General features: G+C 45.8%; 1 protein-coding gene across 6 annotated transcripts in view; it reads right to left on the bottom strand.

Moving 5' to 3' along the window:
- Nucleotides 1–27,781, bottom strand: part of disp3 (dispatched RND transporter family member 3) — a 717,999-nt gene that overhangs the window by 576,964 nt on the left and 113,254 nt on the right. The window lies entirely within an intron of this gene.

The following is a 27,781-nucleotide window of genomic DNA, read 5'->3' on the forward strand; positions in this document are numbered from 1 at the left end:
TCAATTCAATCTTGCAAGACGTTGCAAGGGAAATCCTGCCCACTCTGGGTGGGATCAGGTTTTGGCAAAAAATGGCGGCCTGATCTCTCACTACAACGGGGAATTCTGGTGAGGGGAGCTCCACATTGTAAAAAACAGGACTACTTCCCCATTTAAGCCCCTTATTCAAAGCGAGTCGCAGTGAACAGCCATGTGTTTCTCGGTACTACGAGTGACGGGAAACACGTGGCTAAACACGCTTGCTTGGGAACTTTGTTCCCTTCAGGGAAATCGCACCCAGTATATTTCAATGTTTAATTAAACTAGAATAGTTATTCATCAGTACTGAATGGATGCAATAACTAATAATGACTCAGGATGCTCATCATTAAAAGCAACTGAATTGAAACCAATTGTTCAGAGTTTCAATCAGTCTATACTGTAAATCATACTGATGCTGGTATGGCTAGAACTGAACTGGTGTAATTCCCACTTGAGAAACCTTGGGTGGTACTGATTTAATAATGTTCCTGCCGATCCTTGCAGCAAAGAAACAATACAAGTTAAAATGGCCATCACTGCATCAATCTAACACAGAAATAAAAACTAATTTAGCTCATAGCATCATCCAAGTTAATCCGAGGTTCGGAGCCAGTTTACTCACTGTATTACTCAATTCCATGAGTGAAATTGTTAAATTTGCGAGTGATTGCAAGTCAGAAAAAATAGTTTCTACAACATGATTATAAATCGAACAGCAAATTAAAATTAGCTGTGTACTGGCAATCTTTGCCCAATACAACCCACAAACTGTCCCCAGAAGCAATGGATAATTCAATAGCTTTGCATTAATAAATCATTTAGTTGATGTTAATTAGAAAAATTGGAGACTTCCTGTGGCGGTATGTAAAGGATAGACGTACACGTAGGCTCCCACCTGGCTACTGCATTTTTATCCCTATTCGCCCAGTTTCTGGGAGTACTTTTGTTCAAAATCCCACCTGATCGATAGTAATAGCTATCCATATAAGAGAAATGCCCAGAAGGAACAAGGCAAAGATAGTTGAAGAAGAAAGTCGTCTACGGAGTCGGAGGCTTCTCGGGGCTCTTCATTGGAGAAAATGGCTTAAGCTCTGATACGACTCTGTCCACTCCACTAACGGACAGGATACTTACCGGCATCTTGGTGACTGAATTCGAGAAGCAGAGGCAGTTGATAGAAGTGGCCCTGGCTCCCATTTGGTCATGTTTGAGAAAATCAGCTCTTTCGAAACATAGCGAACAAATTGCACCTCTGCAAGCTGAGATGTGCATATGGCCGGTGCAAGTAAAGAAAAGGGCGAAAGTAGACAATCTGGAGAATCGTTCTCGGAGGCAGAATATCAGAATCATGGGGTTGCCAGAGGAAATGGAAGGCTCAACTCTCTCAGAATACTTTTCTTCTTGTTTTTAAAAAAAAGTATTTTTATTAAGGCATTTATAATTTTAACAACAAAGATATTAAAAGAGCAAGGTGAAGCCACACCCAACCAACAACAAAACCCAGCCAACATGGCTTACCTAAACAACTCTCCTATTCCCAAATTCCCACTCACCTACCCCACCTTACCCAAACCCCCATGCCCCTCTCCCTCCCACCCCACTGCTGACAGCTTATTTTTTTTCCAAAGAAGTCGATGAATCGCTGCAACCTCTGGGCAAACCCTAGCATCGATCCCCTCAGGGCTAACTTAATTTTCTCGAGCCAGAGAAACTCAGCCATGTCACGAACCCACACCCCGATTCGGGGGATCCGAGTCCCTCCGTGCCAATAAAATCCATCTTTCGGGTTACCAGGGAGGCATAGGCCAAAACGTCGGCCTCTCACAACCCCAAGACTCCCGAGCCTTCTGACACACTAAAGATCGCCACCTCTGGACACGGAACCACCCTTACCTTCAGTACCTCCGACCTGATGTCAGCAAACCCCTGCCAGAAACCCGTAAGCCTCGGACATGCCCAAAACATATGGACATGATTCGCAAGCCCACCTGCACACCTATCCTCCACCTCTTCAAAGAATCTGATCATCCAGGCCACAGTCATGTGCGCCTGTGGACCAACTTAAATTGTATCAGTCTAAGCCTGGCACACAATGAGGATGCATTGACCTGCCTCAGGGCATCCTCCCACAATCCAGCCTCCAGATCCCCACCTAGCTGTTCCTCACACTTTCACTTCACTTCCCTATTGGGGCTCCCTCCCATTCCATAAGCTCCTTATAAATCACCGACACTTTCTCCTTCCCCATTCCTGCTTTTGACACCCCCTTATCCTGTAGCCCCTGGGGCGGCATGTGCGGGAAAGTCGAAACCTGCCTCCGCACAAATTTCCTCACCCATAGGTAAAAGAACCCATTCCCACCGGGCAGCTCAAACACCACCTCCAATTTTTCCAAACACAGAAAGCCCCCCATCTATAAACAAAACCCCAATACGCTCGATCACTGCCCGTTGCTACCCACAGAACCCCCTGTCCAGCCCCCCGGAGCAAACCGGTGGTTGCCACATATCGGTACCCACACCGACACCCACTCCGGCCCCATGTGCTGCCGTCACTGTCTGCACACCCTCAGGGCCGCCACTACTACTGGGATTGTGGAGTACCTGGTAGGCGGGAACAGCAGAGGCGCCATTAACAGTGCCTCCAAACTAGTGTCCCTACACGAGGCTGCCTCCAGCCACTTCTATACTGACCCTTCCCCCACATCCACTCCCTGACCATCGCGATGTTTGCTGCCCAATAATAATTTATAAAGTTCGGAAGGGCCAGCACCCCACCACCCACCCCCCCCCCCCCCCCCCCCCCCCCCCTCCCCCTCGACTCCGCTCCAGCAGCACCTTCTTCAACCGTGGGGTTTTACCTACCCACAAAAACCCTGATATCACCGCGTTCACCTTCTTGAAAAATGCTTTGGGGATAATTTTCATAGAATTTACAGTGCAGAAGGAGGCCATTCGGCCCATCGGATCCGCACTGGCTCCTGGAAAGAGCACCCTACCCAAGGTTAACACCTCCATCCTATCCCCATAACCCAGTAACCCCACCCAACACTAAGGGCAATTCTGGGCACCAAGGGCAATTTATCATGGCCAATCCACCTAACCTGCACATCTTTGGACATTGGAAGGCTGTGGAAGACAAACAAGAACCTCGGGAGCACCGTTATCTTCACCACCTGTACGCTCCCCGCCAATAACAACAGGAGCACATCCCACCTTCTAAGTCCCCCTTCATCTGCTCCACCGACCAAGCCAGATTCAGCTTGGACAGCTGCTCCCACCCCCGCGCAACCTGGATGCCTCCCCCCCACCCCACCCCCAGCATCTTGAACGGCATCTCCCCAATCTCTTCTCCTGCCCTCTTGCCTGGATCGCAAAGACCTCACTTATATATTCAATTTATATCCCGAAAACCAGCCAACTTCTTCTAGAATCCCATAATCCATCCAGTGGGTCCGTAATGTACAGAAGCAGGTCGTCCGCATATAACAAGACCCTGTGCTCCTCTCCCCACAACCCCCCCCCCCCCCCCCCCCCGTATTATCCTCTGCCAGTCCTTCGACGCTCTCAGCGCCATCGCCAACACCTCTACAGCCAAGGCAAAAGGCAGTGGGGAGAGTGGACACCCTGTCTCGTCCCCAGGTGCAGCCTAAAATACTCTGAGCTCACCCGGTTCGTCTGCACATCTGCCACCTGCGCCTGATACAGCAACCAGACCTGTCCATAAAATCCTACCCAAACCCAAAGTGCCCTCGGACGTCCCACAAATAATTCCACTCCACCCAATTGAAGGCCTTCTTCACGTCCATGGCGAACACCACCTCCACCTCTCGTCCCTCAACCTCCTGATATTCGCCGCAAGATGCCTCCTCTTAATGAACTCCGTCTGATCCTCCCCTATCACCCCTTGCACACAATCCTCTATTCCCGAGGCCAAGATCTTGGCATCCACATTTAGCAGGGAGATCGGCCTGTCCGACCCACACTGTTCCGGATCCTTTTCCCGCTTCAGAATGAGAGAAATCAAGGCCTGCAACATCGTGGGGTGGAAGAGGGAGCACCCCTCGCTCCCTTGCCTCATTAACACGCTTACCAACAAGGGCCCCAGCACCCTCGAGAACTTTATATAAAACTGCACTGGGTACCCGTCCAGACCCAGGGCCTTGCCCGACTGCATCGCCTCCAGACCTCTATCACGTTTACCAGCCCAATTGGGGACCCCAGACCCACCACCTGCTCCTCACCCATCCTCGGGAACTCCAACCTTTCTAAAAACCGTCTCGTCTCATCCCCTCCACCCCGGTTGGGGTTCTGACTCATGTAGCCTACTATAAAAATCCCTAAACACCTCATTCACTCCCACCAGGTCCAAGACCATGTTCCCCCCTTTGTCCTTCACTTTCCCGATCTCCCTCGCTGCCTCCTGCTTCCTCAACTGGTGCGCCAGCATCCTGCTCACCTTCTCACCATATTCATACACCACCCCTCTCACCCTTCTCAACTGCCCCACTGCCTTCCTCAGAGGTAACAACCCAAACTCCATCTGTAGCCTCTGCCACTCCTTCAACAGCCCCGTCTCCAGGGCTTCCGAGTACCTCCTGTCCACATGCAGGATCTCCTCCACTAGCCTTTCCACCTCCACCCTTTCCCTATATGCCCATATCATATGAACTCCCCTCTCACCACTGTCTTCAATGCATCCCACACCGTGGCTGCAGAAACCTCCCCCTCTATCATTTATCTCCACATACCCCCGAATGGCCACCCTCACCTTCTCACACACCTCTTCATCCGCCAATAGCCCCACATCTAACCTCCATTGCAGGCGCTGCCCTCCCCCCCCCCCCCCCCCCCCCCCCATCCCCTTCACTCACCCACGGGGAGTGATCTGACACCACTATCGGCGAGTACTCAACATCCACTACCCCCACCAGCAATGTCCTATCAAAAATAAAGTCAATTTTTGTGCACACGGGAAAAGAACGTAAATATTCCTTCACTTTCGGTCTCCCAAACTTCCACGGAGCCACCCCATTTCCCTCTCTCCCCCCTCCCCCTCCCCCCCCACACCATGTGTTCCATGAACCCCTTAACTCCTTCGCTGCCTCCGACACCCTCCCTGACCTCGAGCTTGACTGATCCAGCATTGGATCCAGAACTGTATTAAAATCCCCCCCCCCCCCCCCCTCGCCCCCCATAATCAGCCGATGTGAGTCCAGATTGGGGACCTTCCCCAACACCCGAGTCATCAACTCTACATCGTCCCAGTTCTGAGCGTAAATATTCACCAACACCACCGGCATCCCTTCCAATTTCCCATTCCCCATAACATACCTCCTCCCAGAGTCCGCCACTATACTTCCCACTTTGAACGGCAATCGCTTGTTAATTAAAATCACCACCCCCCTCGATTTAGAATCTAACCCCGAATGAACTACCTGCCCCACCCTCAGGTGTGTATCCTCATCCTTTTATAAAACCCTCCCGTCAGCAGTTCCCCCCCTACCACAAAGTTACAATCCCAACCCCCATCAACACATTAACCAGCTCCTCATCCCCACTGTGCTTCCATGAACTAGCCTGGTAGCACCCACCCATAACACATAGCATCCTACCCCCCCCCCACTGATTCTCTTTCTCCCCCCCCCCCCCCCCGCTCAACCATCTTCCTAGTGCAACCCCTGCCAAACACAAAGAAAAGAGCAACCCAACGTCCCCATCAAGAAAAAACAAATCCAAAACAAAACAATGGCCCCAAACATAGTTCAAAAGAGACCCAAACAAACCCCAAACAGAATGGGAACATCTTCTCCAAAGTTCAATGTCCTCCTCCATCTGCCGTTCATTATCTCTGACAAAATCAATCGCCTCCTCCGGCATCCCAAAATAGAGTTCCTGACCTTTATAGGTCACCCATAGGCGCACTGGGTACAACATTCCAAATTTAACCCCCTTCTTAAAGAGGGCTGCCTTCACCTTATTGAAGCTCGCTCTCCCTCTTGGCCAGCTCCGCACCCAGGTCCTGATACACGCTATGTTCACTGCCCTCCCAAGTGCAGCACCTCGTCTGCCTGGCCCACCTCAAAATCGGCTCTTTATTCAAACATTGGTGCAGACGCACCACCATCGCCCTTGGTGGCTTGTTCCCCTGTGGCTTCCTCATAAGCACCCTGTGCACCCGGTCCACTTCCAAGGGCCGTGCAAATGCCCCCTCTACCAGCAGTTTTTCAAACATCCGTGCCATGTACGCTCCAGCAGAAGGCCCGTCCCAATGAACTGCCACGAGCGATTATTGTAAATTTCCATCGTTTTCAGGAAAATGAACAGGTCTTGAGATGGGCCAAGGAACATCGAGATTACAAGTGGGAAGGCTATGCCATCAGGATGTATCACGACTTTGGCGTGAAACTGGTGTGGAAGCGGGCGGTGTTTAACATAGCTCAGGCCACTTTTACAAGAACGGAGTTTGATTTGGGGTTGTGTACCCTGCACGGCACAGCGTGTGTTTTGATTCGAAAGACTATTTTTTCTGGAAGCTCTGGAAGATGCTGAGGCTTTTGTAAAAAACATGGGCTGGGTAAAAGCTGATGGAGATGTTTGTGAGGCATTTGGATGTTGGACGTGGGTATGTTATTGTGAGTTGTTGTTGTGGTTCCTTGTGTACATTCATATTTCTTTGTTCTTGGGTGGATGATGATTTTTCGAAGGTTGGATTTTGGTGGGGTGGCGCAATGATATGGGAGGTTTTGTTCTTTGTGTCATAATTGTTATGTCTCCTGTTGAAGTACGTTGTTGTAAGGGGTTTAGTTTTACTTTGTGTTCTTTTTCTCTCGAGTATTTATCTTCACTCTGGCAGGGACGCTAAATGGCTTCAAGGCAGAGATAGATAAATTCTTGATGTCGCGAGGAATTAAGGGCTACGGGGAGAATGCTGGTAGGTGGAGTTGAAATGCCCATCAGCCATGATTGAATGGCGGAGTCGACTCGATGGGCCGAATGGCCTTACTTCCACTCCTATGTCTTATGGTCTTATGGCCCACCCCGCTAGCTGAAGTTTTAGCTAGCCAACGGGAGCAGAGCAGTGGGAGTAGCTGCAGCTCATTATCTTTGTTTAGATTTGGATAATGAGCTCAGTGTTCTTGTTCGGTTTGGGGTTAGGATTGGTAGAAGTAGGACTGTTTGCCTCACTGTTATGTGTTTGTACTTTTGGGTGTGGTTTCGTTTGGAGGGGGTGAAGAAGGGGTAGGGATAGTTTGTTGACGGTGACTACAGATCTTTGTTTTGTCTTGATGGTGTTTGGAGGCCATCTTGGGTGGGCCTGGTACCTGAACTCTGAGCAGTAGTTGGATGACCGCTCTTGGAGCAAATGCCTGACTCCGGTACGGAGGGAGTGGAGTGGGGGGGGAGCCCCCAAATCGATTGGTCATCTGGAATGCAAGGGGGGGTGAACGGCCCAGTGAAAGCACTGAGGGTATTTGCCCCAGTGCTGATGTGGTATTTCTGCAGGAAAGGCATCTGGGGATAAGGGACCAGACTAGGTTGCAAATGGAGTGCGTGAGTCAAGTATTTCACTCAGGCTTTGATGTTAGGGCCAAGGAGGCGGCAATTCTGATCAATAAAAGGGTTAGATTTTAGGCAGCGAATATCTTGGCCGATTCTAATGTTAGGCATGTGATTGTTTGTGGATGGTTGGCCGACAACTCAATGGTCCTGGTATGCGCCAAATTGGGATGATACGGGTTTTATGAATAGGTTTCTGGTCTCCATTCCTGATTTGGACTCGCATCAGCTAATTTTGGTGAGTGATTTTAACTGCGTTTTAGATCTAAGGATGGATCGATCTAGGTCCAAATCGTTTGTTCCATCAGTGTGCCGAAGGAGTTGTTGGCCTTTATGAATTGGCTGGGAGGAGCGGATCCGTGGCATTTTTTGCATCCAAGGGAGAAAGAGTTTTCTTTTTTCCCCCCATGTCCATCATGTTCACCCTTATATTGACTTTTTGTGGTGGAAAGATCTCTCCTTCCCTGGGTGAAGAGAGCGGGATATTCGACGATTGCGATTTCAGATCATGCTTGCAGTTTGTGAATTTGATCCTGGAGTCAGGTTCCTCCCAACACCTGCCATGGAGATTGGATGCGACAGTGTTGGCAGACACAACATTTTATGAATGTATGTCCTCTGCCATTGGGGAATATATTAAGTTTAAAGAAGTGAGTCTATCTTACCATACACGTTGTGGGAAGCACTTAAGGTAGTCATCGGGAGGTTGGGGGGATCATTTCCTACGAAGCACATTCTGCGAGGGTGGAATGACAGATGCAGGTGGATTCCACCCTTGAAGTGGACCATTAGTACTGACTCACCTCTAGCAAGTTTCTTGCGAGAAGGGAAAAGCTGCAGATGCAACTTGAAGAGTTATCAACAGATATGATAGTTAGCAAGCTGCGGCGGTCGAAGAAGGCATTTTATGAACACGGGGAAAGTGCCAGCCGTCATTTAGCTTTTCAGCTGAGGCGGCAGGCTGCTTCTTGACACGATTGTGCAAAGAGACGAGACTTGGGTGTCAATTTGGTTTCAGCCCCATCTAAAGCCCACATGGCCTTTGAAGGATTTTATCGGGATCTATATAGGTTGGAGGCCTCGGACAAAAGTTTGGCCATGACAGAGTTTTTGGATGGGTTATCCATCTCATTGGTGGGGAGGGAAAGGCGGGAGGAGTTGGAATCCCTGTTGGGCCCGGAGGAAATTAGGTAATTATTGGGCTACTGCAGACGGGCAAAGCTCCTGGCTCTGATGGATTTCCCATCGAGATGTACAAGAAGTTTGCAGGTTCGTTATGACATTGGATATGTTCAATTACTCCACGTCCCGGGGCTAGTTGCCCGTTATACTTGTGTGGGCCTCCATTTCTTGATCCTGAAGGACAAGGACCCTATGGAATGTGAATTGTTTTGACCCATTTTGCTATTGAATGTAGATGCATTGAATAAAACTATTTCAAAGCAGACTTGAGGATCTGTCAGTAAAACAAGCAACTCAATAACAAATTGAAGTTTAACGAACCTTCCCCTGAAAAAGAAAAGTTAAAGGATAATAAAAGCCTGCATTTTTATTGCATCTGTTATTTTTTTTCTCTTCATTCTTTCATGAGATTCAGACGTCAGTGGAAAGGCCAGCATTTATTACCCATCCTTAATTGTTCTTGAACTGTGTAGCTTGCTAAGCCATTTCAGAGGGCAATTAAAGCGTCAAGTACATTGCTGTGGGTCTGGAGCCACATGTAAGCTAGACCGGGTAAGGATGACAGATTTCCTTCCCTAAATGATATTCGTGAACATAATTGTGAATTTTCTAAAAATGAAATGAACGGTACCATTGAGAAGCTGTATCTATTTTCCATTAATGCATTTGGGATAAGGAATTTCGGTTTGTGTAGAAAATGCCTGTGAACTGATTTTTAAAAGATTTAAGAAATGGAACAGCTGCTAGAAACTCAAGACTTGCAATTACTCTATTGGGACAATCATGTGCTCATTGGTGAGTTTCCACTGCTGTGAAATATCTGAAACAAGCTATAAACAATTTAATAGTGATCACCCAATTCAAATTCTTGCAACAGTTAACTAACAAAGATGGAAGTGTATGAAGCTCTGGTTATCCAATGGCAAATCGTAAATGCACAAATGATACTTTCAGAATTTCAACATGATGTGTGAGACTGTGACAAATGGCCTTCCCATTACGATTTGGAATTTCTTGCCCCAACACTGATTCTAGCTTACAAATACTGAAGTATTTCCAAGTCAACGTTGCAAATACACTCTATAATGTGTGTAGGCATTCCTGTGCTCTACAGCTCTATATTGAAAAAGTGAGATAACCTAGTCAGTGATTATTTTGTGACAACCTCAGTTGAGGATTGTTCACTAGTGATTTGAAAGAGGTATTGAAAAAGAATATTTGTTAACAGTTGAAAAGAACTCTAAAATCTATGCAACAATGAATATTAAATTGAAGTCTTTGTTTATTGATGTGTTGTAAATTACTGCAATAATGATGTGCTTGAACTGAAAATTTGATAAATGATTTTTTTTTGTTAAACTGTTATCACTTTCCTGCAAGAATGAATTATGTGCTTGAACAAGAAAACTTGATGTATGTTTTTTTAAACTGCCATCACTCCTGCAAGAATGAATTATCGCCTACATTTGTTCTTTCAGGTACAATAATAAAGATTACCAATTGCATCTTTGTCATCTCACCTTAAATTCATACTACTTTTAAAAAAAACAGCTAAACCTCTAATCCATTACTGCCATATCTTTGTACTTTACATGCATTTACAAAAGAACATACATTTAATCTACAACAGCCCTTGAATTTCACCAAATGACCATGGGATACAATATGCAGTGGCTGCATAAACACAAAATTGGCTAAGGACAGAAAATGTGGTGAACAATTAGACAATGTCTAATGGCTGATATTATGGCCATGTAGCCATCTAAGATGGCCACCTGCAAAGCACCGTGGAAATTATGGCCAACCCAGGACTCTGACAGATACACAGCCTATGTGCATCTAAAACACAAGTAACCAGACCTGACCGAAACCCCCGTCCGTTTACATTTCAATGGCCCATTTTCCCAGGACATTAGAACTCCAATCAAGCAATCAGTACAGCCAAAGACTGATCGGCGCCACTCCCCTTACTCAGAAAGCACAACTGCCAAGGTCAATGACCGCTAAGGACCCGCCCAGCTACCAAGGCACCCGCCCCTTTATTGGCCGAAATCGAAGAGAGTGATCAGAGCCCTGTCGAACTATTGGGTCCAAAGAGCGCAAAATCCCAGGGGGATAAAAGAGAGCACAGCCATGTGTTCTGTCTCTATTGGATCCGGCCTGTGCCACCCAATTGCAGCAGGAACAGCCAGTTAAGTTCAAGACCAACAATTGCTTCCTGACGGATGAGCCCAGCAGAGACAGAGCCACTTTCTTCGAACACTACCACAAGAGGGTTACCCTTATAAAAGGACAGGGCACACATGCCCTTGCTGTTTCCATAGGGACATTCAGAGACACAGGGGCAGATCAGGGAAGCATCAGACCCACCGCATGGATCAGAGCAGACTGGTTAGTTAGATTCAGTTACTACAGCAAGATCATCAGGAGAGTCGAACCCAAGTAGGAGAATTGTTAACCGTTCAATAAATGTGTTAAATCTATCTCCAAGTCTGAACCTTCCTTTGTCAGATTATACATCAAGGAAGCAGTTTATGCTACATGAAGAAGCATAACACAACATGGTACCAGTGAGTGACCTGTTGAATCCCTGTAGTTCAACTCAACAAATCCGTGACTACCAGCAACAGCACCCAGGCAAGATGTTCGAGATTCGGGTTCCACAGCAGCTCAGGTACCACGGCAATCTCAGTGCAAACTGGCGTGTTTTCAGGCAAAGATTCAAGATCTACCTGGTAGCGTCCGACCTAGATGGCGTGGCAGTTGCAGAGAAAATAAAGCTTCTGCTCACAATTGCGGGTGAAAGAGCAGCAGAAATATTCGCGACATTCCAGTTCTCCAAAGGGCACGAAAAGAGAGACCTCCAGACACCCCTGGACAAGTTTCAAGAATTCTGCGAGGAAAACACAAGAGAGAAAGGTAAAAGAGGCGTCAACACTCACCACGAGACCAAGGTCGCCCTGCAAATGCAGAAAACTGCAGTTTTGATTGGCAGCCATCTTGAGAAAGGACATGCGCAGTTCCCCAAAAGAAGCTTACCGGCAAAACAGTGTTTTGCACATGCGTGAGAAGCCACACATGCGCAGTTGCGAAATGAGCGCACAGAAGGAGGTGGTCCGTTTGAACAAACGGCGCAGTTATGGAGAAGCGATCTGCGCATGAGCAATCTCCTACGCTCTACGTCATCAGCGTCATGACGTCAGAGGCCTACTTAAAGGAGAAATGTACCAAAACAATAAAAAAAAAATTTAAAGCCGGAAAACACAATTCTTTCACCTGGAATGGCAGCACAATGCCTGCACTTTGACCAGACGCTGCAAGTAGCCTCCGCAGAACCCTGCAATAAGCAGTTAGCACCACCCAAAGTAATGATATGGTCCTTGAAGACTACAACTCAGACAAAGATTTAATCGTTGGAGATGGCAACCCCAGTACCAAATCCGAACCGCAACGCAATGTGTTGTAGAGTGAAGAATCTGACACAGATATGGACGGGTTCTTCAGATTTGAGGATCTTAAGCACAGCATATATGACATCTCGACTCGCGAGTGCAGGATTATGCTGCGGCCTGACGCCAAGAGACAGAGAGCGGTACAAGCCCACAGAGAGCGGCCTGCTGCTGCACAGAGAGTGGTCCACGCACCATGAAGGGTTCCCCACTCCACACAGTGTGGTTCACGCACCACATAGGGTCACAGCCTCCACACAAGAAGTAATGACAGTCGCCACAGCGAGACCAATGCATTATTCCACACAGGGAATGCTGCAAGACTCCACAGAGAGAGTCACAGAAGCCTCCACAGCGAGCTCGTGGACAGACACCACGATGAAAGCAACGCAAGACTCAGAGCGCAGTCCTTACATGAACAAGACCATGAAGGTCTAGCAACCTCAAGTGGACAGCAAGAGGACTATGACACTCTAATATGCTCACGTGAACAATGAAGCGACTATGACAGTCCATCCAGATTATTTGAGCCACCAGAAGAAGAATCTGACAGTTTACCCAGCTCAATTAACCAACAAGACACAGAAGGTCTACCCATTGTATGCGAGACAAGTGACGACGGCATCCCACTTCCCATACCAGATGTGCAATGTGACAGACCTCATCTAGTGTGTACAGAGGCACTCAACAATCACAGTGAGACTACTGGTGACTCCGGTGACACCATGTTAATTCAAACCTCATCCGCTTGAGCCTCTGCACAAACAAATGCATTCCTGAACGTTTTGACTCCGGACGGGGAGCATCATGAAAACTCAGAAGATTCAAGTGAACTGGAAATGACTCCGGACGGGAAGCATCAAGAATCCTCAGCTGACATAAGTGAACCTGAAATGAATCCAGATGAGGAGCATTGACAAGCCAAAGCTGATTCAAGTAAGCTGGACATGACTCCAGACGGGGAATGCCACGGACTCAGTGACGGCACACTCAAGGAAACTGCAGATGCCACAAGGACGCTGACACAAGTAACTGTGTGAAGGACTCGTATTATCCAGAGGGTGATCGTTGAGCGCAGCAAACACAACAACAAAACCTACAAATCCAACAATGAACACAACATCAAGAAGCCTACCAGAGGCAACAACATCGACAACAAGCACGACAACAACAATAATGGAACTACGACAGGTACAACTCCAAATGTGGGACACTGTTACTTCTCAGCTCAGTACAATGACATACCATGGCAGGACGACACAGATTGCATACATCGCTACCACAAGCATCGAAAGAAAAAAAAGAGTCCAAATCAGACAACAAAGTGATTTGACCACTTCTTGGTTCCTTCAGCAGAGGGACACTGACGCCGTTCACAAGGACATGCCACCATCAACATCACCACTTCACCAATAAAACAAGAAAGCCACTCGACCATATTAATTAATGAACTTTGGACTCATACATATGATTTGGACATAATAAGAACATAAGAACTAGGAGCAGGAGTAGGCCATCTGGCCCCTTGAGCCTGCTCCACCATTCAATGAGATCATGGCTGATCTTTTGTGGACTCAGCTCCACTTTCCGGCCCGAACACTATAACCCTTAATCCCTTTATTCTTAGAAAAACTATCTATCTTTATCTTAAAAACATTTAATGAAGGAGACTCAACTGCTTCACTGGGCAAGGAATTCCATAGATTCACAACCCTTTGGGTGAAGAAGTTCCTCCTAAACTCAGTCCTAAATCTACTTCCCCTTATTTTGAGGCTATGCCCCCTAGTTCTGCTTTCACCCGCCAGTGGAAACAACCTGCCCGCATCTATCCTATCTATTCCCTTCATAATTTTATATGTTTCTATAAGATCCCCCCGCATCCTTCTAAATTCCAACGAGTACAGTCCCAGTCTACTCAACCTCTCCTCGTAATCCAACCCCTTCAGCTCTGGGATTAACCTAGTGAATCTGCTCTGCACACCCTCCAGTGCCAGTATGTCCTTTCTCAAGTAAGGAGACCAAAACTGAACACAAGGAGACCAAAACTGAACTGAGGTGTGGCCTCAGTAACACCTTATACAATTGCAACATAACCTCCCTAGTCTTAAACTCAATCCCTCTAGCAATGAAGGACAAAATTCCATTTGCCTTCTTAATCACCTGTTGCACCTGTAAACCAACTTTCTGTGACTCATGCACTAGCACACCCAGGTCTCTCTGCACAGCAGCATGCTTTCATATTTTATAATTTAAATAATAATCCCGTTTGCTGTTATTCCTACCAAAATGGATAACCTCACATTTGTTGGGTAAATCATCACTCATCCTGATTTGTACATGTCATCACTTATCTACTTATTTTGTTCAATTTTCTTTAACACTGTACAGAAAATATGTAACATGAAAAAAGGGGAGATGTGGTGATATGCATCACTGTAAATACACAAGGGGTTAATGTAGATACACCAGGACACTAAATACACAAGGGATTAATGTAGATACACTGGAACAAAATAAACGCTGGAGGGTACACCAGAGACATCATGACACACAGACATTCAACCAACAGACCAGTAAGATAGGACAAGGCCAATGGGCAAGTCAAGACACACCTAGAGGTGACACAACCACAACGGGGTTACCCATATAAAAGGACAGGGCACACATGCTCTTGCTCTTTCCATCGAGGACACTCAGAAACACAGGGGCAGATCAGGGAACCGCCCACCGCATGGATTAGAGCAGACTGGTTAGTTATATTGAGTTACTATAGTAAGATCAGCTGGAGTGTCGAACCCAAGTAGGAGAATTGTTAACTGTTCATTAAACGTGTTAAGCCTATCTCCAAGTCTGAACCTTCCTTTGTCAGAGTATACATCAAGGAAGCAGCTTTTCTACATGAAGAAGCATAACACAACATGGCATTGATTTTATGAGCTCCCATAACCTTTCATTTGACCCAGTAAACAAATGTGTCTGGCGAATGGCTAAAACAGCTAGGGCTCCCGCTACGCTCACAGTCGGGGATTATGAAACAGGATTTGCTCAGTAGGGGACTATTGGTTTAATCCGCAAACAATGAGTGCAGACCAAATGATTAGAGAGGTCCTCATAAATCACAAAGCTTCCTTCGCACAACACAAACAAGACTGTGGGAAGATTCCAGGTACAGTGAAGATTTCAGGTCCCGATCCAAAGCCGCAAAAGCAATACGGTTTCCCACAGCAAGCCGAGGGTGAGATTTTGAAGGTTATTAACAGTTAGACCAATGAGTTATTTGACCCATAGCTTCCACAAATAATTTCCCAATTTGGCCCGTAAAAAAGCCCGATGGTTCATGGCAACTAACGATCGACTACCGAGAACTTAATAAGGTAGCCCCTTTAGCAGCCCCCACTGTTGCCATGAGTCCCGCAACCATGCGCAAACAAGGAGTACTGGCAAAGTATTTCACAGTGCTGGACATCAGCAATGGCTTTTGGTCCTTCCCATTAGACAGGGCCTGCCAGTATAAATACGCATTTTCGTTTCAAGGGCAGCAGTACACATGGAAATGCCTCCCACAAGGATTCCATAACTCCCCTTCCATTTTCTACCGACAATTGGCCAATGAACTTTCTAAATTTTCCCGACCCAAATGCCTGATACATTATGGAGACGATCTGCTCTTGCAAATGGACACAAAATAGGAACACAGAGCTATTATCTGAATTACTAGGCCTACTGCAATCCATCGGATGCAAGGTAAACCCCAAAAATGCCCAGATTTAAAGGAAAAAGTTCTTTATTTAGGCACCATCACCGCCCACAGAAAGAGAGGAATTGAGCAAAAACGGATCGAGTCCATCATTAAAATTGCCCCTGCCCCAAAATGTCACTGCACTCCGGTCATTCCTAGGTTTGGTAGGATATTACAGAAATTATATAGATGGTTTTGCCACCAAAGCAGCCCCACTCTCAGAGCTCCTTAAAAAGAACGACTCATGGGAATGGCTTCCGCAGCACATAGACGCCATTGACGATTTAGAACACACCCGAGGCACAGCCCCTGCTTTACAAGTTCCAGACCCAGACTTGCCCTATGCCAGAGAAGTAGCAACCACCGACCGAACCCTATCAGCAGTGCTCTGCAGGAACTACACGATCACTTAGGACCGGAGCCTATGCCTCAAGAGTATTAGACCCCGTAGAGCAAGGATTCTCAGCCTGCGAACGGCACTTGCTTGTAGTCTTTTGGGCAGTACAGTACTTTGTGTGCATCACAGGCCTCAACCCAGTCACAATCTTGACCGAGCATGCCCACAAGCAACTCTTACTGGACGGTAGATTAAAGGACGGTTCAGTCAGCCATATCAGAGCAGCTCGCTGGACACTACTATTACAAGGCAGGGGCATTACGGTAAAACGCATCAAAACCCACACATTTCTGGCCGATAATCTCCAATATGCAGGGACCCCACATAAGTGGGGACCCCACAAAGAAAGCAGTACGTACGTTCCCCAACCGGAAAACCATGGCTCAACTGCGAGATTGACTCCCTACTGAAGGACAGACCTGAGGCGTTCAAGGCAGACGTACCTGTCCTATACAAGAAATCCAGGTACGACCTCCGCAAAGCCATCTGAGATGCCAAGAGAGAATATCAAACTAAGCTAAAGTCACAGACAGTCTCTCGGCGGTTGTGGCAAGGACTACACAACATAACGGGCTACAAAGCGAAGCCAAGCAGTATTGTGGACCACAATCGGTAAGAATGAACACCAACACGTCCTCCACAATAGTTCTCAATACTGGTGCCCCGCAAGGCTGCGTACATAGCCCCCTACTCTACTTCCTGTACACACACGACTGCGTGGCAAAACTTGGTTCCAACTCCATCTACATGTTTGCTGACGATACGACCATAGTGGGCCGGATCTCGAATAACGACGAGTCCGAATACAGGAGGGAGATAGAGAACCTAGTGGAGTGGTGTAACGACAACAATCTCTCCCTCAATGCCAGAAAAACTAAAGAGCTGGTCATCGAACTTCAGGAAGCAAAGTACTATACACACCCCTGTCAGCATCAACGGGGCCGAGGTGGAGATGGTTAGCAGTTTCAAATTCCTAGGGGTGCACATCTCCAAAAACCTGTCCTGGTCCACTCACGTCGACGCTATCACCAAGAAAGCACAACAGCGCCTATACTTCCTCAGGAAACTAAGGAAATTCGGCATGTACATATTAACCCTTACCAACTTTTACAGATGCACTATAGAAAGCATCCTATCGGGCTGCACCACAGCCTGGTATGGCAACTGCTCGGCCCAGGACCGCAAGGAACTTCAGAGAGTCGTGAATACCGCCCAGTCCATCACACAAACCTGCCTCCCATCCATGGACTCCATCTACACCTCCCGCTGCCGGGGGAAAGCGGGCAGCATAATCAAGGATCCCTCCCACCCGGCTTACTCACTTTTCCAACTTCTTCCATCGGGCAGGAGATACAGAAGTCTGAGAACACGCACGAACAGACTCAAAAACAGCTTCTTCCCCACTGTCACCAGATTCCTAAATGACCCTCTTATTGACTGACCTCATTAACACACCATGTATGCTTCAACCGATGCCAATGCTTATGTAGTTACATTGTATAACCTGTGTTACCCTATTATGTATTCTCATGTATTTTCTTGAATTTTGTTTAATTCCCTTTTCTTCCATGTACTGAATGATCTGTTGAGCTGCTTGCAGAAAAATACTTTTCACCGTACCTCGGTACACGTGACAATAAACAAATCCAATCCAATCCAAAGTGCCAGATCATAGCAGCCCAACACCACAGAGGCCCCTTTATCCCAAAGTCACTACACCCACGATCAGGCAGCAAGACGCAGAATTCCCAAACCACAAGGGATACTTTCAAAATGTATGTAGACGATTCTTACACAATCGAAAATAGAGCTGGAATTACTGGTTGTGAAATTTACGTGGACGACGCGCAGGGACGTCCACTAGCAGAGATCTCTAAAATTGCCCGGCCACCCAGGTTCACAAGCAGCAGAACTCGCAGCCATAGCCTATGTAATTCAGCACCCCGAATCTTTTCAAACTCCCGCAGACATACACTCAGACTGCCTGTATGTGTGCAACAGTTTAACAGAATTCCTGCCCCTGTGGGACTCTCAAGGTTTTGTTTCAGTCAATGGAAAACCCCTACCCACTGCCTCGTTGTTAAAGCACATTCTCAAGACAGCCTCTGATCGCACATACGGTATCATTAAAATAATGATGTAAAGGCAGACGCCTTAGCTAAAGCAGGATCATGCCATGGTCACTTCTGGCAGCCAACCGAAAGCGAACCGATACTCTCAGTCCAGGTTTCCCAGACCAATATTGAGGATCTATTTCAAGCCCAAAAAGCGGACGACACCCCCAAACAGGTTTTAAACGGCACCTTCCCAGCCACCTATGATAAACTGAAGGACTCACTGACTGTACAGGATGGCATAGTTTTAAAAAACTGAATTTTTGTTCAGGACACAAAGCAGCTTTTTTCCCAATTTCATAACGGACACAGACATCAGGGGACAGACAATATCATTGCCCATTTAAGACCTTTGTGTTGGTGGCCTGATTTAAAAAGCTATGGAACCCATTATGTCGAGAATTGCCTTATCTGTGCTCAGAACAATCCTGAATGTTACTCAAAGAAAGGACAATTACGTCACACCTGACCTGTGAATGGCCCTTGGACAAATTTGCAAATCAATTACATTGGCCCCCCTTCCTCTTTGCAGAAAAGGTTTTAAGTACATGTTGGTTGTAATCGACACCTTTACTAAATGGATAGAAGCATTTCCCTCACGGACAAACACAGCAAAGGCCACCGCTAGGATTTTGACCCAACAGATATTCACATACTGGGGTCTCCCCCGCAGCATTGAGTCAGACCAAGGCTCCCACTTCACCAGACATGCAAAATGTTTTAACAATTTTTGGGATCAGGCAGAAATTCCATATAGAATATCACCCCCAATCCAGTGGCATTGTCGAGAGAATGAATCGAACTTTAAAAGCGACCGTAAGGAAGATGGTGCAACAGAACAATACCACATGGGACACAGTCCTCCCATTTGCTCTCATGTTTATACGGAACACCGTTTCCAGTTCCACAGGTTTCATCCCCCACACTCATGACCGGATGGCCCATGAAGGGTATTGAATATTTATTAAGCCTCGATCTGGCAAGACCTCCAGTAACCGCCCTCACCCACGAAAAAGCAGCCCAACACGTTACAGATAACATTAAAGCAGCACAACTCGCTGCAGCTGTCTGATTAGGTGCCAAAAAGAATCAGAGTAAAGCCTGCTTTGACAAAACGGTCCACCCCGTAGAGTACAGTCGGTTAGCAAGTAATGGTTTCACTTTACAACCCCAGTTCTTTCCTCGCCCCCAAATTTGCAGGACCCTACTCCATTTCCTGAGTGAGCCTCTCCGTGTACAAGATAACGTACCCAACTGTAAAACTGGTTGGTTCCACATTAACCAACTCAAAGTCTACGGATCACAATGTAACCACTCCCACCACATCTCTCTGGCAATAGGAGACGATTATGCCCCGCCCATCGACAACCTAGTCCAACCCCTACGCCAACCCTCCACAAGCCATGCTGGCATTTATCCCTGGTCTACGCCCACAGACGCAAACTTGTCTCCGCCTACAGGTACAGACTTTCACCTTGCACTTGACTCAGATGACAGCGAGAGCCTCCTGGATTTGATTCCTATCCCAGAACACTGGCGCAATCTCTCTACCATCAGTCACTCCAGCCCCCGGAACCATGACTTAGAGATCTTTGACCCCCTATGGTAGCACTGTGGCTTCACAGCGGCAGGGTCCTAGGTTCGATTCCCCGCTGGGTCACTGTCTGTGCGGAGTCTGCATGTTCTCCCAGTGTCTGCATGGGTTTCCTCCCACAGTCCAAAGACGTGCAGGTTAGGTGGATTGGCCATGAGAAATTGCCCTTAGTGACCAAAAAGGTTAGGAGGGGTTATTGGTTTACGGGGATAGGGTGGAAGTGAGAGCTTAAATGGATCAGTGCAGACTCGATGGGCCGAATGGCCTCCTTCTGCACTGTATGTTCTATGTTCTATATGCCCACCCCAGCCACCACCACATCCACTGCCCGACCACTCCCACCACCCCTATGCCTCACAACAAACAAGCTTCTCTTTGGCACCGCAACAACTCTTGCAGACTGGTAAGGCACGACGATTCGGACCATCCGACGGCCCACGCGGCCACAGTGTGAATTGCGCTTTCACGTATCTGACCGTCAGTCCAGAAGTAAAACACTCGAACACGTCAGTAACGAATATTCGTTTATTCACGGCCGGGACAAATCTCTAAGCAGTCGGGTAACCACCTTCGAGAAGTGCCAAAATCCCAGAATAAGGACTGTATTTTTATACATTTTACAGCTTAGGGGTGGTCCCCTTAAATTCCTAGATACACCTATGATTTGGCAAGGATCCAGAACATGTACATATATGGAATTATTCTTCGAGGTCGGGAGGTTATTTTTGACATAATCATTAGCACAAGTCACTATTAATGCTGTTACAAAGGTTTTTCTTATCCCATGGCCATCTGGCCCAACTTTCCAAAGCCCATTCCTTTTACATTTCAATGTTTATTTGTTTCAACTGGTCAAACGAGCTTAATTGCGCTATCTCTGCAATAAAGTAACGCTTCCCATTCATTCCATTCTTTGACTTTTTGACCTCTCTGCTTTCACAGACGCGGGTCAGAACATTAAATGGTACTAAAGCCGCACTCCCCTTTTTCCATCCCATGACCTTCTGACATCTCTGCTTTCACAGATGCCGGTCAGAACACGCTCCCTTTATTTCATCCCTTGACCTGTTGACATCTCTTTCACAGAGCTTTTCAGAACTGTTATATTAACCCTATCAGCGAAGTTCCAAATGAAATCCACTTCTACGAGAAACGGCAGACATGAGTCTGGCAACCGGGAGATGGTGATGATTCAGATACTGAGTTGCGTTTCGGTAATGCTTTTACAACACTGTTTGGTACACAACCCTGAGGTGTCCAGATGATGAGAAAGAGACACTGCCTAAGAATTAAGGTGTCCAAAGTTCTGATGGAACCTGCCCGCCTTTTTCCTTCTTCTTCTTCTACCACATGGTTTCATGTTGCCCGGCACACAATTACTGTTCTGATTCAAGGGTACGATGCTCTCTGACAGTGAAAGGCACATGTTTGTTGGGAAACAGATCACTATTCTCCTAGTCTTTATGACAGGTTTCCACACAACTACAATCTCTTTCCATCCACCAAGGTCACCCAGGTAGGGAGTAACGGCACTGATCCCCGCCTTACCCGAGGACCCCAAATTCATCCGGTCAGTTAAGCTCGGGTAGTGGAGCAGCAGCACTAACCCCCGCCCTACCCGGGGATTCCACCCATTCTTCTCCCGCAGCGGCCCACACACACCTCATGTTCCCTTCACTTCATATGCTCTGGAATGGTTCTCTGCACTCCGCATTGCCTTTGGCAGGCCTTAGTTTCACCTTCTCTACCCCCTCTTTGGTTGTGGTATAACGAATGCATTTTGCCACGTTCCGTACACTCAACCCTTCTTTACTTTACCTCACGCGACTCCCTGCTATTTACACATATGACACAATTGGTTGCTGCTCACTGCTGCTACACGCGAACTATCTCTGAGCCCTGGGACAAAACTCTATAAAACCTGAAATTCGGCTGGTTAAGTTAATGAATTAAGTTAAAGATGAATTAATTTATGAATGTACTAATGGAATATGAGGTAAATGTCCCAAACCATACAACAGAGTAGAGTAGAACCTTGCCTTGTCCACCAAGGATGAACAGGGATCAATAATGTGATCCACCACGCTTCGTGTTCAGGATCAAAAGGACGGAATGTAGCTATCTAAGATGGCCACAAGCAAAGGACCATGAGAATTATGGCCAACCCAGGACTCTGACAGATACACAGCCTATGTGTATCTAAAACACAGGTAACCAGACCTGACCGAAACCCCCGCCCGTTTACATTTCAATGGCCAATTTCCCAGGACATTAGAACTCCAATCAAGCAACCGGTTCAGCCACAGACAGAGTGGCTCCACTCCCCTTACTCAGAAAGCACAACTGCCAAGGTAAATGACCGCTAAGGACCTGTCCAGCTATCAAGGCACCCGCCCTTTTATTGGCCGAAATCAAAGAGAGTGATCAGAGCCATATCGAACTATTGGGTCCAAGGTTAAGAACCGCCCCAAAGAGTGCCAAATCCCAGAGGGATAAAAGAGAGCACAGCCATGTGTTCTGTCTCTCTTGGATCCAGCCTGTGCCACCCAATTGCAGCAGGAACAGCCAGTTAAGTTTAAAACCAACGATTGCGACCTGACGGATGAGCCCAGCAGAGACAGAGCCAATTTCTTCGAACCAGCCAAGTGAAATCCAGACAAAGGCCTTTATTCATTTGCACAGTGCCGGTTGCCCTGAAGTTAAGTATAGGCTTTTGTTGCTGATAGGTGTAGTTTAACTCGTAGTAGATATTGTGTTTACAAGTTGAGATAATTCTTGTTTATGTAAATAAACCATCTTTTGAACTAACTGACTGGTTGTGTGGTCATTTGATCAGTATAAGGGAAAGGCTTGTGGTTCACAGAGATAAATAAGTAATAGCAACAGCCACTGTTCTTTTGAAAATTTCTGTTAACCAGCATGCGGCAGGAATGGGTGGTGTCGGTTAATCAAAAACGCAGGTTAACTAAGGTGCACGATTAATTCCACTTTTTCATCCAATCAGAAATCTGATATCATTCAGTGAGTAACTGTGTGATCTCAGTGTGAGGCATGTACCAAAATCTCACAAGAGGTGCAGGAGCTCGCAAATCGAGTGACTGTCAGTGAAGGAACATGGTACTGCAAAAAAGAGTGGAATGCTGAGACCAGAGCAAGATCAGGCAGCAGATAACAAGTTTCACAATTTCAGTAGTGTAATGATATGCATAGTACACGTGTAGTAAAGGGTTAACAAGAGAGACTACATGTAACTCAACACTAGATGACATTACTAAGTGATAATATAAAAGGCTGTGTCTCTAGGTATACTGGGGGAAGCTGATGGAGATTTCAATGTAGAAGGATAGTGTGAGGTTGAGTTATAGTGTTGTTTATAAATTAGAGGGATTATTGATCACTGTACCACAGATTCAGTACTATTATTTTATTATCTGTTACTCAGTAAAGTGTGCAAACCTAATCAAGTTAAGTAGTGGAAATATAACATGTTACCAGTAGTGTAAAATAAATTTGTTTTGATTTAAACATCTTAGTTTGTATTCTTTGTCAACACCACATACCTATTTATCTTGGAGAACGAGACAAGGAATGTAACATGGTACCAAGATTTTGCTGAAGATGTTTAGATAAAAAATAGCCAGACTCTAAGAAAAAAGAAAACTAGCATGTGATTCAGGCCTTCAAAGACAAGACTGCTTCCAGACCTGCAACTTCAATACACAGACAAATCCTGAACAAACGGAGGAAGTTCAAAATCTCCCACAGCTAGGATTTCTGGTAAACTTGATGGAAACTGGAAAGTATTTAAGCAGCAATTTCAACTATATCTCTCATTCTCCTACCTAGAAACTACTATTAATAAGCCAACAACTGCTTTATTATTACTAATGGCTGGACAACAAGCCATAGAGATATATAACTCATTCCATTTCGAGAGTGAAGTTGAAAAAAATAAATTTGAACTGGCCACTAAAAAATTTGATCATTATTGTTAAAGAAATGAAAAGACCAGCAAAAGACTGCAAAAGACTGCAAAAGCAACAAAGATTAATGCCTCAAGATTCGATTAAAATGTCCCATGCGACTAAGGAATCTAAAAATAGAAGTACCGAAACGTTAAATCTCCAAAGTAAAAACATTTGCCCACGTGGAAGCTATGGCGCAGTCGAAAATTAATCGCGCTGAGAAAGGCCAATGTACGCAAGGGCACCTGGAAAAAACACACGATTCGGATTCTGAATGTTCTGCGCATGTGCAGGACCAGTTCGCACCTGCACACTTAAAAACTAAAAGACACGAGCCGGTAAAATACCGTTCTGCACACGCGTAACAAGTTGCGCATCCGCACATGAAAACAGAGCGCACTCAGAACAAGGATCGATTTGCGCATGCGCAATGCATGTATGCTCAGGACGCCACAGACGTCATGACATCAGAACATTCTGGACACGCCCATTTAAACAGAAACTGTCCGAAAATTGAAAAAACAAGTTTTAAAGGCACAAAACAGAAGTTTTCTTACCTCGCAAGACAGAACATTGCCTGAATTTAAACAAACTGAAGAAAGCATTTGCAGCACCCTGGAACAAAATGTTTGCAGCATGCAACAGGAAGAAATTGTCAGCAAATCTAAAACTAAAGAAGATAAATCCTACATTAAAGAATATTACTGAGGTATGGCAGAGATATTCAGTTTTGATGATTATTGTGGTAGCCAAACGATTGAAAAGCTAAATACCACTCTACTAAAGGGAGATGAATCCAATACATTGATGGAATTGCACACCATTGCTACATTGGATAGCAATAACCGGACACATGAACGACAAGAGAAAGACTCCAGAGAGAGAGAGAGCACTGAAAGACTCCAGAGAGCCAGCCCTGAAAGACTCCAGAGAGCACTGAAAGACTCCAGAGCGAGAGAGGACTGAAAGACTCCACAGGAAGAGCAATGAAAGACTCCAGAATGGTAGCAATGAAAGAAGACTATGAAGGTCTATCTTGTTTATTTGATCAACAACAGGAAGACTATGAAGGTCTATCTAGCTTATTTGATCAACAATGTACGGTAGCATTGTGGATAGCACAATCGCTTCACAGCTCCAGGGTCCCAGGTTCGATTCCGGCTTGGGTCACTGTCTGTGCGGAGTCTTCACATCCTCCCCGTGTGTGCGTGGTGCTCCAGTTTCCTCCCACAGTCCAAAGATGTGCAGGTTAGGTGGATTGGCCATGATAAATTGCCCTTAGTGTCCAAATTTGCCCTTAGTGCTGGGTGCGGTTACTGGGTTATGGGGATAGGGTGGAGGTGTTAACCTTGGGTAGGGTGCTCTTTCCAGGAGCCGGTGCAGACTCGATGGGCCGAATGGCCTCCTTCTGCACTGTAAATTCTATAAAAATTCTATAAGACAACTATGAAGGTCTATCCAGCTTATTTGATCAAATAGACGATGATGATCTACCCACTGTCTGTGCGATTAGTGACAAAGTGATCACAAGTAGCATACAAGATGTGCAGGACAAAAATGAGACTGACAGATCTCAGCTGGACTGTACAAAAGAACATGACACTCTGAGTACAACAATGAATGACTCAATTTGGAACACATCAATCGTGAACAACCTATAAGAAAATGACATCTTGGAGAAGTTGATGCCGGAAGAGGAGCACCAAGAGCTCAACGATAAATCAGATCATCTAGAAAGGACTGATGTTAGAAAGCTCAACGATGCATCAGATCATCCACAGGAACCTGAGATCATAAAGTGCAGCGAAACATAAGATAATACAAAGGACACGGATTCTAAAAAGTTTGAAAATGACTCAAACAATGCCAGGAAGAACAGAACATTGTTTAGACAAAAAAGTCATGCCAACAAATTTAATGAGTTCGTATTTGCTCAAAGACCAAGAAAGCAAACCAGTTTTTAAGCAAAGGACACACAAAATCAATACAAGCACAGAAAAAAGACCAGGTCAAACAACAAAAGTGGTTCAACCACTCGAACACCTGATCGATTTCAACTGATGACTTGTTGGTGCTACAGCAACATTTTCCAAGACTTCCAGAAACCGTTAAAGACATCTAATTCTACACTGACTGGATTGAGGAGATCATCCAGATTCAGAAAGAAACCCAACAGACTCAATTTGTGAAGAAAAATAAATGACTTGTTTAAAATATTTTAACTCGCTTGTTAACTATAGTATACACATCAATGTATCATATACTACTGTTATTCATATTTTCCTTTTTGTCATGTACAAAAATGTCTTAAAAAAGGGGGAATGTAATGACATGTATAGTACAAGTGTAGTAAAGGGTTAACAAGGGAGATTACATGCAACTCAATACTAGATGGCGTTACTAAGTGATCATATAAAAGGCAGCGTCTCTAGGCATACTGGGGGAAGCTGGAGATTTCAACGAAGATTGAGTTACAGTGCAGTTTATAAATTAGAGAGATTATTGATTACTGTATCACAGATTCAGTACTATTATTTTATCTGTTACTCAGTAAAGTGTGTGAACCTAATCAAGTGGAAATACAACATGCTACCAGTAGTGTAAAATAAATTAGTTTTGATTTAAACATCTTAGTTTATATTCTTTGTCAACACTACATATCTGGCTATCTTGAAGAACAAGACAAGAAATATAACAAGTAGTTGTGTGGGAGTAGGACTGACATGGAGGGGTGAACATGTCATGACACCCTGGGCTAGTGCACAGTCAATTCCAGCCCCACTTGACCCGGAGTCAGAACACAAGATGTTATTTTAAAATGCCCGAGGACCTTGGCTGAGCCCAATAAACTGCAATCATAGAATCCCTACAGCGCAAAAGGAGGCCCATCGAGTCTACACTGACCCTCTGAACAAGCACCCCACAGTCTATCCCCATAACTCCACCTAACCTTTGGACACTACGGGCAATTTAGTATGTCCAATTCACCTAACCTGCACATCTTTGGACTGTGAGAGGAAACCCACGCAGATACGAGGAGAATGTACAAACTCCACACAGACGGTCACCCGAGGCTGAATTTGAACCCGGGTCTCTGGTGCTGTGAGGCAGCAGTGCTGCCCAATCACCAGGTTTGTATAATTTAAATGTAAGTAACCTTTTATTATGAACAGTATTATAATTAAATAGGCAAAAAATACAACTATCTAATACCCCTTCCTAATATCACCCCACCCCCCCCCCCCTTCCAACTACCCCACTGTCTGGAGACACACACAAAGCAGAAGGAAAAAGGTGGTTGAGACGTAAAGAAAATATTCCTGAAAATAAAAGAATAAAGGATCTTTGATACAATGGGATGACTTTTACTTTGTTTCTTTCAGAGGTTCATCTTTCCTTTCGGTACATCTTCCTTCTTGGCATGAGATGACACAAAGATTGGTCAGGTGGTTAACAGTGAGGTCAAGTGTGTCTTAGGTTACAGGAAGATATAGATGGGATGGTCAAATGGGCGGATAAGTGGCAGATGGAATTTAACTCTGAAAAGTGTGAGGTGATGCACTTTGGAAGGTGTAATTTAAAAGGAAGTGTACTATGAAAGGTCTGACACTGGGAAGTTCCAAACAACACAAGGACCTTGGCATGTTTGTCCGTAGATCTCTGAAGGCACAAGGGCAGGTTAATAGGGTGGTTAAAAAGGTATATGGGACACTCGCTTTTATCAATCGGGGCATTGATTACAAAAGCAGGGAGGTCATGAT

Source organism: Scyliorhinus canicula, chromosome 16, assembly GCF_902713615.1.
Source record: "Scyliorhinus canicula chromosome 16, sScyCan1.1, whole genome shotgun sequence".
In the NCBI taxonomy this organism is placed as follows: domain Eukaryota; kingdom Metazoa; phylum Chordata; class Chondrichthyes; order Carcharhiniformes; family Scyliorhinidae; genus Scyliorhinus; species Scyliorhinus canicula.